Source organism: Narcine bancroftii, chromosome 8 (assembly GCF_036971445.1).
Source record: "Narcine bancroftii isolate sNarBan1 chromosome 8, sNarBan1.hap1, whole genome shotgun sequence".
Classification (NCBI taxonomy): Eukaryota; Metazoa; Chordata; class Chondrichthyes; order Torpediniformes; family Narcinidae; genus Narcine; species Narcine bancroftii.
The window spans coordinates 14022492-14039810 of record NC_091476.1 but is presented as its reverse complement, the minus strand read 5'-3'; positions in this window follow the sequence as shown (position 1 = coordinate 14039810).

The window sequence follows — 17319 nt, the reverse complement described above, 5'->3', positions numbered from 1 at the left end:
TATAGAAGCAAGCTCAGAAATACAGTGAATCAAGAGCTATTCTTTAGTAAAGATCCAGTGAAATCTAAATGGAATGGTTTCTGGGACATGACATTACGCTCGCTAAACTCGAGATCGACTTGGCAATCCTCAATTTGCAAGAAACTCTTAATGGATGTCAGGATGCAAATAATGCACTTTGGAGTTGTATTCCACTTGAGAAAATTACTTATAATTTAAGAGATAAATATACATTTTGTGAAACATGCAGCCCATATTTACAAACTATTGCCATTAAAATTTAAATGAATTTCAAACATACCCTTTCTCTTGTAGGTCTTTATGAATATTTATATGTTTGAAAGTATCATAAAGTGAAGTGCTCATGTTGTGGTTTTTTTTGTCCCTCTTCTTTGTCTTTTTTAGTTTGAAGGGGGTTGGGGGAGGGGGTGGGGAGAATTTTATAGGAGGTTTTACTTTCTTTTGTATTTTTTCTTTTTTCTAAAGTACATTATCTATTTGGATTAAGTGATATGTAATTTCGTGATACGTTTGCTAGTGGTTTTATATTAAATAAACTATTAAAAATCCACTCTTGCAATTAGTGGAAATATTGGATCAGCTGTAACTCTTAAAGATACAATACAAATGATGACATTCTTTTTTTTGTGCTGATACCTTCATTTCTTCCTTCATTGAATCATTTGGATTATTGTGGGCCAAATTCTATGTATTAAGGAAAGCTTGGCTCCTGTTACCTAAGTCAACTAACTATCTTCCCTTTAATTTGTCTATCAGTTTTCTGCAAATAGGGAAACAAAATGTCTGGAGTTCATTGTGAGTGATAGCCTAAAGTTGCAGACAGATTTTATTTAACATGAGATTTAAGTATTTCATCGTTCTGTTTCATCTCACAATTCTGATGTGGAAAGTAGAATGGAGAAGTATGGATTTGTAAAGGATACTCTATTGCTGTCTCACCAGATACCCTATTGAAAGAAAATCCATTTTTAGCCATTATCCTCCATTGGGAATAAGATATTGGGTTATTCTATAATGAAAATAGCATGACAAAATACCTGGTTTAATGCATTTCTGGTATAATAAGATTCTCTTGGAAATACAAGTATGTTCATCAAGAAGACTAAACATATTAATTAATAGTCCAGCCACATGGTAAATGTCGATATTTATTTCTTATTTCTGCAGTAGGATGGTAACCAGTTACTCTAAACAATATTAAAATAGTGGTGAGGATTGTTAAGTATATCAAATGTAACTGTAGAATATTTAAGATGCCCTTTGTGGTTCAAAGGTGTAAACAGAATGGCAATTTCTCTAACTTTTTAAACTAAAGTTGCTTTAGGTTTGTTTTCAGAATCATTACCGATAATGTCACTTCAGTAAAATGGAAATAAGAGTAAAACTGCAGTGGCTAGAAATCTCTAATTAAAAAAAGATAGTAATGCTGGAAATGTTGAATAAGTCAGACAGCATCTGTAGGATAAGAAATAGAGCTTGGGAGTTGGAACTTCAGTCCCTTCTCCCAGAGGAACCTTGGGAAAAGATTTTAATACCTCTTCATTATGTGCCCGACACACATTGATTCAGTTTAGTGGTACATCGGGTTCATATGTCAAAAGATAAATTGGCCTGAATCTTTCCTAATGTTAGTCCTATGTGTGATAGATACAAATCACAAGTGGCCACACTAATGCATATGTTTTGGTCTTGTTCTGTATTGGACAGATATTTTCAGGACTTTTTTGATTATACTGGGTATTAGATTGTAACTTAATCCATTGACTGCTATTTTGAAATTCTAGTTCCAGAGGTGGGTTGAGTTCCCACTTCCACACATTGGATTGTAGCCTTTACTACGCTGTTGGCCAGGAGAGCCATTTCATTTGAATGGAAAGATTCGAATTCACCTACTTTGATGCAATGGCTCTTTCAAATTATGTCATGATTAAGTTTAGAAAAAATTACAAGCTGCACCTTTGATACCTCCGTTAAGTTTGAAGAGACTTGGCAACCTTTTATAAACTAGTTTCACTTAAGTTAATTTGTATTTTGCCTCTACCTTCCAGACTATTCTGGATTTCTGTTGTGTTTTTTTTTAAATTGTGAAGGATCAGATTTAGTTTCTACTGATCTGTTGTAGTGAACTCTGTTGAGGCTGCCCAGCCTTTTTTTTTGGTTATTGCATTTTTTTTCCTGTTTATTTTGCAAGGTTAGATGGTGTTTCATCATGCTTGATGCTGCAAGACCTGCTGAGTTTCCCCAGCTCATTTGTGTATTGCACTCGGCCCCATCTTCTGCAGATTTTATTGTTTATTTCTCTAATTATTTTTTGGTGTCAGCTCAGACTTGTTGGGACAAATAGCCTGTTCCATCCTGTATGATTCTGACCCAAAGAACAAGAATGTAGAGTATTTTTAAAATGATGCCATTGCCAAATAGATGTATTGCTGAATAAATGAGGACAGAGTTAAAATGTGTTCATTAGTTATCAATAATTACATGTATAAAACATGAACATATTTGACAGGCATAAGGATGGTGAAATAGTGTTAATATTTGAAAGATTAGCCCTACATTTCATTCATCCTGGGCTTTAAGCTTTTGGGTATTCTTTTTAGATAAGTCAGTACTTCATTACTGCCAAAGATACTTTGCTTTAACTTCCCAACAGTAGGTGCTGGTTGACAAGAATGCAAACATCTGAGTCTGTGCACAATGACTCTTGAAATATTGGATTCTGTGCATTGGAGAGTGAACAGAGAATACATGCCAGATGAGCGAGCACAAGGCTCCCCAGAAACCACACTCAGTTATACTAGTCTGCTCGGCCGCCACACCAGTTGCTTCCTCTGGTACTTTTGGGAAGCTTGCACATCTCCCAGTGACTCTGATCCACCTTTTACCTCATTAGCTAACTGATGGGTGTTCAATGAAAAGTTGATATCTCATGGTATAACCTTGATTGCAACAAATTTCATTCATTTGAGTGCAGTCAAATATTTATCCATCCAGCGATGCGAATCTTCGTGGATGTTGCTCTTACATTATTTTATGCTATATTAGTGGTTCTCAACATTTTTCTTTCCACTCTCATACCAATTTAAGTAATCTCTATGCCACAGGTGCTCTGTGATTAGTAAGGGATTGCTTAAGGTGGTATGTGAGTGGAAAGAAAATCGTTGAGAACCACTGGGCCACATAATATGAAGAGTTCAATGGCACAAAATGCATGGTAGGTAGTAAATCTTATGATGGATGATTAGCAGGTGATATTTAACAAACACAGACAGTTCAAAGCACATTAATAATGTAGTTTAAAGATGGAACATCATCAACTGCCTCTTCCATGTGATGCATCATCAGGTTGTGTGCTCACCTCTGGGCTGTGCTCACCTCTGGGCTGTGCTCACCTCTGGGCTGTGCTCACCTCTGGGCTGTGCTCACCTCTGGGCTGTGCTCACCTCTGGGCTGTGCTCACCTCTGGGCTGTGCTCACCTCTGGGCTGTGCTCACCTCTGGGCTGTGCTCACCTCTGGGCTGTGCTCACCTCTGGGCTGTGCTCACCTCTGGGCTGTGCTCACCTCTGGGCTGTGCTCACCTCTGGGCTGTGCTCACCTCTGGGCTGTGCTCACCTCTGGGCTGTGCTCACCTCTGGGCTGTGCTCACCTCTGGGCTGTGCTCACCTCTGGGCTGTGCTCACCTCTGGGCTGTGCTCACCTCTGGGCTGTGCTCACCTCTGGGCTGTGCTCACCTCTGGGCTGTGCTCACCTCTGGGCTGTGCTCACCTCTGGGCTGTGCTCACCTCTGGGCTGTGCTCACCTCTGGGCTGTGCTCACCTCTGGGCTGTGCTCACCTCTGGGCTGTGCTCACCTCTGGGCTGTGCTCACCTCTGGGCTGTGCTCACCTCTGGGCTGTGCTCACCTCTGGGCTGTGCTCACCTCTGGGCTGTGCTCACCTCTGGGCTGTGCTCACCTCTGGGCTGTGCTCACCTCTGGGCTGTGCTCACCTCTGGGCTGTGCTCACCTCTGGGCTGTGCTCACCTCTGGGCTGTGCTCACCTCTGGGCTGTGCTCACCTCTGGGCTGTGCTCACCTCTGGGCTGTGCTCACCTCTGGGCTGTGCTCACCTCTGGGCTGTGCTCACCTCTGGGCTGTGCTCACCTCTGGGCTGTGCTCACCTCTGGGCTGTGCTCACCTCTGGGCTGTGCTCACCTCTGGGCTGTGCTCACCTCTGGGCTGTGCTCACCTCTGGGCTGTGCTCACCTCTGGGCTGTGCTCACCTCTGGGCTGTGCTCACCTCTGGGCTGTGCTCACCTCTGGGCTGTGCTCACCTCTGGGCTGTGCTCACCTCTGGGCTGTGCTCACCTCTGGGCTGTGCTCACCTCTGGGCTGTGCTCACCTCTGGGCTGTGCTCACCTCTGGGCTGTGCTCACCTCTGGGCTGTGCTCACCTCTGGGCTGTGCTCACCTCTGGGCTGTGCTCACCTCTGGGCTGTGCTCACCTCTGGGCTGTGCTCACCTCTGGGCTGTGCTCACCTCTGGGCTGTGCTCACCTCTGGGCTGTGCTCACCTCTGGGCTGTGCTCACCTCTGGGCTGTGCTCACCTCTGGGCTGTGCTCACCTCTGGGCTGTGCTCACCTCTGGGCTGTGCTCACCTCTGGGCTGTGCTCACCTCTGGGCTGTGCTCACCTCTGGGCTGTGCTCACCTCTGGGCTGTGCTCACCTCTGGGCTGTGCTCACCTCTGGGCTGTGCTCACCTCTGGGCTGTGCTCACCTCTGGGCTGTGCTCACCTCTGGGCTGTGCTCACCTCTGGGCTGTGCTCACCTCTGGGCTGTGCTCACCTCTGGGCTGTGCTCACCTCTGGGCTGTGCTCACCTCTGGGCTGTGCTCACCTCTGGGCTGTGCTCACCTCTGGGCTGTGCTCACCTCTGGGCTGTGCTCACCTCTGGGCTGTGCTCACCTCTGGGCTGTGCTCACCTCTGGGCTGTGCTCACCTCTGGGCTGTGCTCACCTCTGGGCTGTGCTCACCTCTGGGCTGTGCTCACCTCTGGGCTGTGCTCACCTCTGGGCTGTGCTCACCTCTGGGCTGTGCTCACCTCTGGGCTGTGCTCACCTCTGGGCTGTGCTCACCTCTGGGGATAGGAAATGTAATGAATCGGAAGAAACATTTCTGGCTTTGATTGTTGTGCAGGCAGTTTTCTCCCCCCACTGTTGTTTTTGCCTTCGCTGTGCCCATTGAAGTGTAAAGCCTGAAGTCTGTTCTTTACTTTGACCCTCCGTATAATTACATTAAATGTTTGATTGAGTTCAGTCTGTCAATGGAAATCTAAATTTAAAGGATCTAAAAGGACATAAATGAAAGATTCAATCTTGGAGCCAGACTAAAATGGTTCAAACCAACAATTTCTTGCCCACAATATTTTTTTTTAAATGTGTCACTTTCTTGGAAATATGGAATGTGCTATTTCAGTTTGTTTCTATGAAATATTGGAACAGATGAAGGGCTATTATTCTGTGGCATCCTTGAGTGAGATCATGAGAATTCTTTGAATCAACTCTCTAAATGTGTCTTTTGATGAATGAAAATATATCAATCTCGGATTTAACATGAGCTGTTTATCTATGATGTTTGCTGAAAAATATCCATATTTTTCCAACTCTTTGTGTGCAAAATTTGCAAATGACATGGCTCTAAATTTCAGGCCATGATCCTACACCAAGCTCCCAAAACAGTAGAAATTGTTTATTTTTATGTGCCTTATGTTTTTGTGAATACCGTAATCAATCACCCTTCAAGAAATTGGCATCAATGCATCTGAGATTAAATCATAATAAATTAATGAATTCTCTTTCCATGTATTTCATAAGAGGGTGAACCATTATTTTTGTTACAGTTGCAGTCACAACTACACAGAATTTCAATGTGGATGTGTTTTACATTTGCATGAAAATTGCATAGGGTAAAATTTCACCTTCATGATTGTTGAGATATTCTACCCAAAATAGTTTTTATTAATTTAGAGAGAGAAATATCTTTCATTGAAGTAGAACGATCTAAATTTTGCCCTCAATCCTCCACATGGTTCAATATATCTTTCAGAATGAAGTTGAGCAAATACAAGACATGTTCAGATTACTGCTGCAGTCTTCCATAAATAATGAGAAAATCTGATGACAGACCTTTTCATCCATATTCCCTCATTCTAATTAGCATCAACAATATGTTTTCAAATTTGCTATTACTTGTCACAAAAGTTAATTAGGTATAGTTTATGGCTGCATACAAGGCTTGTATGAGTAAGCTCTGTCAGGAGGGGAATCTAAACTCATCGTTTACTTCAACAATGTCTTGCCACACATGCATAATTTGATGCACACCTCACTTAACATTGACAAATGTGACCATTACCTGGGAAAGGTAAAATTTAGCAGGAGAATTATACTTGACATGACAGAAGAGATGGTGTCATTCAGAAACAGCCATAGAAAGAACTAGGGTTTACTCTGTTGTGAAGTAAGTAATGTTGCACATGGGTGAAGTTGGCCAGGCTTTTAGCTATTGTTAACTCCACACATTTTGCTACATTTATGCTAACGAGGTCAATCAGGAAGATTATAGGAGGGAGGTAGATCATCTAGTTGATTGGTGTCACCCAACAACCTTGCACTCAATGTTAGCAAAACCAAGGAGATGACTGGGGACTTCAGGAAGGAATCAGGAGAACATGAACCAGTCCTCACTGAGGGGTCCGCAGTGAAGAGGATCAAGAACTTCATATTCTTGGGTGTCACCGTCTCCGAGGATTTGTCTTGAAGCCTCCATGTCAATTCAACCATGAAGAAGATTTGCCAGTGGGTGTACTTTGTGAGGGGTTTGAGGTGATTTGCCACCAAAGGCTCTCAAACCTTTACAGGTGTACTACGGAGAGCATTCTGTTTGGTTACATCACCATCTGGTATGGAGGTGCCAACTTTCAGGACAAGAAAAAAAACTCCAGAGGGTTGTTAACTCACCATGAAACATCACGGGCACCAGTCTTCACTCCAAGGACATCTACAAGAGGCACTGTCATAACAAAGCAGCCTCTCTCCTTAAAGACCCCGACAATCCAGGTCATGCCCTCTTCACTCTGCTCCCATTGGGAAGAGTAACATTCAGCGGCACAAGGATAGCTTCTTCTCTCCTGCTTTCAGGTTCCTGAATGAACAATGAACCACAGACACTTGCTTAATTTGACATTTTCTTGCACTATTTTAATTTATTCTGAAAGCTGGTTGATATAAATATTTGCTCTGTGACGCTGCCACAAAATTTCAAGACATTTTTATGACAATAAATATTGATTATAATTTGCTTTTTTTTAAAACCAAGACATCTAAAATATTACATCTCATTTTTCACCAGATGCATAATCATAATTTTCCCTGCCTCCTGCTTAATGAATATTTCTGTTTATACTGGATACCCTCCTCTATTTTGTAAAAATGACATTCACAGTAGATCAAGTGTAGGAGGGGCATTTGTTCAGAGGCTGGAGTGGAAGTAGTTGACAGGAGAAATAAAGATGCCAAACCCCCTCTCTATTCTCATGAATATAATCAATCACCTACATTTCATTCCCTCCCCTCTGGATTTCAGAAACTTGTAAACAGCTGAGAATCACTGAGATAGGGCAATAAACTTGAACAAAGTATTTCTATCTTCATTGCACCTTGAAACTAAAGGCAACACTCAAATTTGAATTGTTATGCTATCTCCAAGAAGATATCTAGTCCTTGTTAAGATTGTCTATCAGCAAAATACTCTTCCCACTCTACTGATCAAGCACATGCCTGGCAGAAACCTATTTAAATGAAAGGAGGGATAACGAGCAACAGTTTTAATATTTGTTGTTGTGAATTCCATATTGTTGTTAACAAAATGCAGAAATGCTGCTGGTGTTACTCCCTGAAGACTTGGTTGCTCAGTTGCAATAACATAAATCCAAATTTTCTTTTCTGTCATCTCTCTTGGTTTCTACTAAATTGGGTAGAAGAATATTCCACGGTGATTATAATCTGTTCCATTATGCTATCAGTCATGGCAGCAAAATTGGGTAGTTCCATGCTGGGCACGTCTCACCATTGCTGTGCAAGCCACTGTCTCGCCCAAAAGAAAAAAAAATTCCCTCGTGTAGGCTCTAATCATAAATAAGCTGGATGATATGTTGGAGAGTCATAAAATTCAAAGCATTCATGATTAGATTAAGCTGCTGAACCTTGGAAGACTAATGCAACCTCAATGTCTTCAACATCGTCACCAACCTGAAACATTAAATATTTCTCCCTGTGCAGGCACCGACTCACCTGTTGAACATTTCTGGTATTTCTGATTCTCAACATCCTCAGTATTTTATTTTTGGGCCTCTACCATGACAGTTGAAAGTTAACTTTATTAATTAAATGTGTCTGTGAGAATGATTTCTCTGTGTCAGATGCTAATTTGTCCTCTGGGATTCCCTCCCAAAAGTATTGCTCATTTTCTTTACAGTCATAAAATTATCTTCAAAAATATATGTACAACATCTTTCAATTTTCCAACCTTTATTTGGAATCTACTTTGATGAACAAAACTTAAGAAGATTTGTGTAAAATATATTATTGACAAATCATTTTCTTGTAAATTGGCAAGCTGAGGACAGGTTTCATTATATTTCTCATAACATGTGCATTTTGATTGTTAATAATATAGATTCTGAAGTACAAAAGATTTGCTCATCCTTCAAAAAATAAATCATAAAAGAGTAATGTGCTTTATTTGTGATTCTGAAAGTGAAATGTACAAAATCTTTTTTAAAATATGCATGAAATGTTGTTCAATAGGTTTTTTTTTAATTTTTCACACTATGAACCATATTGACCAAAATACACACAAACTTTTCCCTCTTGAATATATAGTGTCATTTTCTCCCCTTTCCCCCCCCAAATGTTGTTCAACCATTTGATGCATGTATTTTAAAGATACATAAAACAAAATATGATCTTTGTAATGTAATGACATTGTCATCTGAGACTGCAGTACATGTTTGGCTGTCAAATCCATCTACTGTCAATCGAATTTTGTATGTGGATATTGATATTTATTGTGGACTTCCACAGTTGAAATAATATTAAAAATGAATTTTAGATTTCAACAGTTGTCTGCCCTTTGTTTCCCCCCCCTCCCCCCCACCAAAGACAGCACAAACTGCTTGATGTGCTATGATATAGAACTAAAGGGAGCATTGCGTTCACATGTGGTGCACTTCAAATCTGAAGTCCACTTGTCGGCATGAGTCAACAGGTGACTGGCATAGCAAGTATACCTTGGCAGCTGTAGCATGTCAGACGCCAGTGTGATGGAGGCGACTTTCTTCAGTCCTGGCAAGAGACCTGCCTGTATCAATGGAAATTACCTATGCCAACGCGATATCAATTATGTTCTTCAGCACAGACAAGGGACTGAAGGGGAAAAAAAATCATTTGTATCAGGCTGGTTGAGTTGAGTTCATTCATGGCTCAGCTATGAGAAGCCTTACTTAGTCGGATGAGCCATCAAGAGTCCTGAGAGATAAAAACAAAATATTGCAGGATGTCAGCTTGTAGAAAAATAACTCTCCCACATGGCATCTTTACAAATGTCATTAAAAATGAATGTTTTGCTTGAATGTGATCTTCGGATTACACAGTATAATTTATAAAGGTCACTGGGGAGCTGCAATGCATTTTTGGCAGTCAAAGGCATCTGTTATGGATTCGACCTTTTATCATGTGCATTCAGACAATAGACATCCTAAAGCCCCAGGGGTTCTGTGGATTCTTTTATTTATTCAATCTAAATTATATTCCAAAATGCTTGGTTGTGTTACATTGTGTAATCTTCATATAATTGCTCATAAAGTTCAACTCATTTTGCACTTGGACTTCAAAGGGACTGGGGAATGTTTTTTACATGTAAAACTCCTATTAACATTCGGAACAAATTTGGGGGTGAAAGTTTTTGCTATTGATTTCAAATGTGGTGACGGTGTGATCCAATTATCTAATTGAGTCATGTGTTGTCATTTGAGAAGTCGCTAACATAGAAAATGAGAAACAATTATTGTTGGCAATGGGATCTATTGTCAGACAACATCACATACAACCCTGAGATTCTTTTTCCTGTGGGCCAGGCAGAATTTCTACTTAACGATAGAGCAAAACAAAACTGTAGTGAAAAGATACATATCCAAAAGGGAGAAATATGAACAAGAAGGAAATGCAAATGAACTGAGCGATACAAAAATAATAAATATTCAATAATAAATAATGTGCAAAGGAGAAGACCTTAAATGAGTCTCTGATTGTTTGTTGTATAGGAGTCTGATAGTGGAGGGGTGGCAACTGTTTCTGAACCTGGTATTACAAGTCTTGTGGCACCTAGACCCCTTTCTTCATTTGCGGCAGCGAGAACAGATGATATGGATCCTTAGTGATTGCTGCTGCAGTGTTCCATGTAGATTTTCTCAATGGGGGGAGAGTTTTGCTTGTGATGTACTGCGTGTTGTTCATTACTTTTTCTAGGGATTTCCACTCAGAGATATTGGTGCCTCCATACTGTTATGCAGCCAGTCAGCCCATTTTCCCCAATATATCTGCAGAAATTTGCCAAGGTTTTTGATGTCACACCAAACCTCCACAATTTCAGTCTCTAGACCTTAAGAAGCAGATGAGATATTTGGCAAGAATGTACCCCTCTTGGCACTCTCTCCTCTATGCACCTTCAAAACCAATTGCTGCTTGTCTTAACATTCCCTTTCATGTATTTTCCTTGCTCTTTCCACCATGCTGCACATTCCTATGATCCTTAAATTTGTCCTGCTTCCATAACAATTCTGCCAGTTTCAATTGTAGTTACAGATTATGCATGGCAGAGAAGGAATCAGGAGCTATTGAATGCATCCAGCACATTTCCCATCATGTCCTGCATAATCCTAGATGATGCAAAGAATTGGGGACCAGTGAGGTCAAGGCTGTTAATTTGTATGTCAAGTTAAAGTTGTGGTCAGATTCTCATCTTCTTTGGGAGTTTGACTGGGAAATTGGACAGAGATTAGTCTCAGGAGTGAAGCTCAGTGAGTGAGTCATTGAAGACTTGGTGGGCCGATGTGACATTTGGAATCGCGCAAAGAGAACGAGGAGGAAATCAAAGAAACCTTCCTGAGCGGGTGGGGGGGTGGTGTTGCAAATATGATCTGGAGCCTGCTTGAATGGTATTAAAATTAAACTGTAATTAACCTGATAATTATTGATTGTGAGCAAAAGGATTGAAATTTATAGGCAATACTTAAATTTATTTACCACTCAAGAAATTAACAATTTTAATTATATATTTTAGCTTTTTCCTGATTAAAAGCACATTGCCTGCATAGCCCCATGTAACAGGTGCTGGGAAACAGATGCCAGAAATTCATGTAAAATAATCGAGAAGCAAGTTACCTGGTTGAAATTCCCCTGCGTTGATGATCTCCTTTGGAGGTTTATATAGGAAAAGTGGTATTTTTAGTGTTCACTTCATTGGATCTGCGATGTGATGTTAACAATTGGTTACATTGTTACAGAAGAAAAAGCAGAGAAACCTGTTTTTCATTTTAAAAATTGACTCCAATAAATAATCCAGTATTTGGTCTGACAATCAGACCATTGCTGGAGTGATTATGTTCTACGCGGATGAAGATTTTGCTTGAAAGTAAAATTATATTCCTTCTGCTGATAAAAGGAAAAGAAAATTGTCATCATATGAATACTTAGTGTTTGAATGCACTTATGCACACATTAGAAATCCATAATCAGTAGGATTTAGATTTCCGATTTATTGCTGGAATACATACATGACATCACCGACAACCCTGAGGTAAATGTTAAATTATGAAGTGCTTGAAGACGAAAGTTGAAGCGAAAGGAACTGGGTATTGCAATGAATTTGGCAATGGATTTTCACCTCAGGGACAGGCCTGGATCTAGATGGGTAGTGGAGATGCATATTTGTCTCTGTGGAACTCTCATTGTGTGCTTCACTCTCCATCGTTGCCCTGGATAATGCATCAGCTAACATTATAAGTTTCCCTGGTGTGTACACCAAATCAAAGTCATAACATGGCCATTGCATCATCAGTCTTTGGATTCGCAGTGACAGTTCATTGAGATTTTTCTTGATTATCGCTATTAATGGCTTGTGGTCTTTTTCTGCCACAAATGTTGGTAGGCCAAACACCTAACTGTGGAATTTCTCAAATCCATAGATCAAACCTAGATACTCCTTCTCGATCTGTGCATGTCGACATTCAGATGTCATTGTCCTTGATGCATAAGCTACTGGCTTCCAATCTTCTCCCACAACCTGAAGTAGTATGGCACCTATTCACTCCTTTGAAGCATCTTTAGATATTTTCATCCTTTTGGATATGTCAAAAGCACTGGTTCTGCAGATAGAGTGGTCTTCAGTTGTCGCTATTTTTCCTCGTGGTGGGCTGCCTCTTCAATTCACATTTTTCCTGTAACAACTTCCTTAGGTGCATTGTTTTGGAAGACGGGTTTGGTATCGGTGGGTCTGGCCATCTCTAAAATTGCTTTCACCTTGCTCTTGTCTGGCTTCACACCTGCCTCTGACAGTTTATCTCTCAGAAAGCTGATTTCCTTCACACTAAATTGACATTTTTCTCTGTTAACTTTAATCCATTCTTCTTTGATGAACCTCTCGTCGTGTTGTTCTTGTGTGGATCCCCATAAGAATATGTCATCCATGTATACACGTACCCCATTTATACCTTCTATGACATGCTCCATTGTCCTTTGGAACACTTCCAGAGCTGAGGAAATTCCAAAAGGCACCCTCATACAGGAGTATTGGCCAAATGGTGTATTAAACATACAGTATTTTGTGTTTTCTTCGTGACATTTTATGTGCCTGAAGCTCTGGGATGCATCCAATTTAGTGAAAAACTTTGCACCGGCCACCTCACTTGCAATTTCATCCCTGGTTGGAATATGATAATGTTCTCTCTTTGACATTCATGTCTTTTGAGTCACTGTTCTTTTTGACATACACCATTGAGTTTACGTATTCTGTGGGCTCCTCCACTTTCTTTCTGACCCCTAACTCCATCATTCAGTCAAGTTCCTGCTTGAGCTTTTCTTTTAGTGGTGCTGGAACCTACTTTAGTGTATGCACTATTGGCTGTGTGTCCTCTTTTAACTGTATAAATTTAGACAAATGGTAGAACTCCAAACCCCTTGAGGATGTCTGGAAATTGTTAGTGTAGTGGTCAGCACAATGCTACTACAGTTCCAGCGACCCGGTTTCGTATCCCTCAACATCCATAAGGAGTTTGTACCTTCTCCCCAAGTGTTCTGGTTTCCTCCCACATTCCCAAAACATACAGGGTTGTAAGTTAATTTACATGTAATTAGGGGGAACGAATTTAAGTGGCTGGAATTGGCTTCTATTGTGCTTAAGTAAAATAAAAGAACCATGAGTTTTCAATATCTATGAACTCCAGGGATGTGCTCATACTCGACCACTGCCAAAGTGGAATCAAAATCCCCCTTGCCCTGAAATGGGATTTCTGCTGCACTTTCAATAAGATTGTGAAAGTATAATAGAGATAGCTCTGGGTGAACAAATTACCTCTATCTTCTATCTGTGATTTGTAGCACCATTAAGTCCCATAGCTATAATGTTTATAGTCACCATGTAAAATTACCTCAGGAATAATCCAGATCATAGAAAATAGAACAGTACAGCTCAGGATCCCATTAAATCTGCACTGAACATGATACCAAATTAAATTATATCTCTTCTGCTTGCACTTAATCCATTTTGCTCTATTGAGAAGCTTCTCAAATGCTATTGTTATAGCTGCTTCGACCACAACTAACTAGGACATCTCCTTTAAACTTTCCTGCTCTCACTTTAAATGCAGAAGATGAACTATTGATCCACTTCTGAACTCCTCTTGCATTAACGAGCATAAAAATAAAACTTTTAACATCTTGAATATTTCAAACCTTTAAATATTAAGCACAGTAAAAATGTGCAAATTTCCAAACATTTTTTTTAACCTGGAATTAAGGGATTAATTTTAAAGTTTCCAAATTGATTCAATAGTCAGTCATCCTTTTGGAGCTCATTTTATTTTTTGATTCTTTTTGGTGATTTCTGGGATACTGGAAGAAAGTTACATCCTGAAACTTGTAAGCTCTGAGGCTAACAATAATTAAAACTCATGTTTCATGTCATCAACCAATTTATCAATTGTCCGTACATATGAGGTAGTCCAGTGAGTGAAAATATTTGTGACTTTTTTTTGCAATCTTTGAACGCTTCAAGCAGGATTGTCCCTTTGGCCTGTGGTAATGAAACATTTTCATATACTCTATTCCTGTACTGAAATCAGAGTTAACCATGTGTGGCTTTTTTTGGTGTGTGCTGTGAATGACAGAACTATAAAATTCCTGTAAGGTTTGAAATTCGGAGTTTGAGTGAAGATTTTTGATATACGAGTGAAATTACATGACATATCCCTTGGAAGTCCACTCAAAATTAAGTCTGGCAAAGGAACAAATTTGTAGCATCTATCATAAAATACTGTACTTCAGGTACTTTTTTCTTTTGTTGTCTTTCCTAAATATTGGCATCTACTGGAATTCCTAATGCTAGAGCAAATAAAGCAGAGGTGATAGAATCCAAAATCTAAAGGCAATGGGAGTGTTTGATTAACCTTTTCTCTGCTGTGGCTCCAGCGCGAGTATTAAATTAGCAATCATGTTGTAATGTTGATATAACCCATTGGAACCCTATCTGTCACTTTTAATTTATGATTGTCCGGTTTGATTTTAAAATGCGAGTTGTCAGTGATTAATAGCATTCTTAGCAGTGAAAATTGGTATTGAGGAAGAACCTTTAATTTGAAAGCACGTTGACAGTTGTGACTAGTTATCTTGCCCAGTATTTACTGATCTGAAATTTCTTCTGACAAGCCTCATGCTCTCGTAGCTTATCTGTTCAACCTGCCCTCTCTGAGACCAAATCCCTAAGATTGAAACTCTTCACTGAAGATTGCAGTGATCAAAATGTCTGGAAGTTTCAGAATAAATACTGGGTATTTTTAGCAGAAGTACAATTGAAACATTTAAACAGTTGGCAAGTTTAATTTTTGTTTAAGTTTTGTCTCAAAAAAATACCCAGTGCAGTGAGGAGGGTTTGTCCATAAATAGACAAACATCTTTTCTCCAACTCCATTGAGTAGTGCAGAGGGCACAATTTACAGTACAAGATTGCAATAAAAAGGAAGATCGATTTGTATCAAGCATGATACCACGGTTGTGGGGTTCATGCAGGAGCCAGATGGGTCCGGGGAAGGAATAGCCTTTAAGTCTATTGGTGTGCACTTGCACACTCTTTATCCTTCCATTCCCAAGATGAGGAGGGAGATGAGAGTGTGCCTAGCGTGTGAAGGATCCTTCAGTATAGTGGCTGTTTTCAGGGAATGGAGAAAAAGTTTTTATGTTCAGAGATACCTTCACTTCATTTTGCAGATCCTTACGATCTTGAGCAGAGCAGCTCCCTAAACTGCACCGAAATGCATCCACTTTCAATAGTGCACCTGCAGAATTTATTGAAAGACTATTCTTTTATTTACAGATTAGGAGCATCTTAAATTCTTTAACGTTGAAGTTTCCCCAGGATTTAGATCTAAACCTTATTTGGGAAATATATAATTTTAAACCTAATCATAAAGGTTTGCTTTCTGCCCTTTATGAATTACTTCAATGCTCTCGGGCTCGTTCCCTGGGGGTTATTAAGAAATTATGGGAACAAGACTTCCAACAACCAGATGCTGAAAATACATTGGATTCCATTTTGAAACGTGTTCATTCATCTTTTCTTTGTGTTAGGCACTCGTTCATTCAATTTAAAGTTGTCCATCAAGGTTCGGTTAGTTAAATCCTAATATTTCCTCTCAATGTGATAAATGCATAACTAAGAAAGGTACTTTCTACCATATGTTTTGGCTATGTCCTTTTTATTTTCTGGCAAGGGGTATTTCGCACGTTATCCTTAGTTCTTAATATTAACTTGACTCCTAATCATTTCATTGCTATTTTTGAGGTGAGTTAGCCAATGGATCCAATATTGACTTTTTCACAATCTCATGAAGTGGCTTTTGCTTCACTTATTGTTAGAAGGGCAATTTTGTTGAGATAGAAAGATGCTACCCCTCCCACTCATACTCGATGGTTGTTGGATGCGATGGCATGTCTACCTCGAGAAAGAAAATTAGGTGTTCTACTACTGGAGTGGTCCTTTTCACAATTACTTTCATAATTTGTAGATTTTTTTTAAACAACCCCATACTTATTATTAGTAGTATTAGTGGACTCCTTAACTTGGCCAGCAACACTCATAGGGTGGGGGTTTGATTCTTAGTTGAGGATTTTTTCTTGGGTTCATATGTACCTTGTTCATTGTGATTTGATACTTGTAACTTGATATTAATTTATAATTATTATTACCATTATGTACTTTGCATATGTTAAAACCAATTTAAAAAAAAATGAAAAAGGACAATTCTTCCTGAATGTATCAGAGGTTTTTAATCTGAAGCTCAGGTTGCCATTGGTTTGAACAGGAGGCTGTCGGGCTGTAGAGGCTGTGGGAGCGCTGAAGGTGAATCCGTGGACACTCAGTGTCTCCAAAGGGACTCTCTTTTGCTTTTCTTTCTCTTATTGTTAGGGGCATGAACCAATGCTTGTGCTGACTCTTGGTCTGCCTAACGACAGACATAAGTTGAATTACAGGCAGTCCCCAGTTATGAACATGCGGGTTACGAACAACTTGTACTTAGGAATAGGCTGTTCCTCAATTCGCACATGTGTATAATGCACATAATGTCACCTCATGAACGCTAAATAAGAACCATAAGTACCTGTTCCGTCTTGCATACAAATTCAGCTTCTAGACAGACCCAGGTAATGGAAACCGTTCATAACCTGAAGACTGCCTGTAAATCATATGTGTATATATATATATCAGTTTTTATATTATTGTGTGATAATAAATGTAACCTAATGCCTTGTTGAGCTGTGTTTCTGATTTTTTGACCATTGCATTGGTGTGTTTGTCCCAGATCAAGTCATTGGAAATATTCATTCCTAAGAATTTGAAGCTTCACCACCATAAATGTTGGCAGGGGTGTGGACTCCGCCCATTCTCCTGAAATCATCTCCTTGGTCTTTTTGATGTTGAGAGAAAGGTTGATT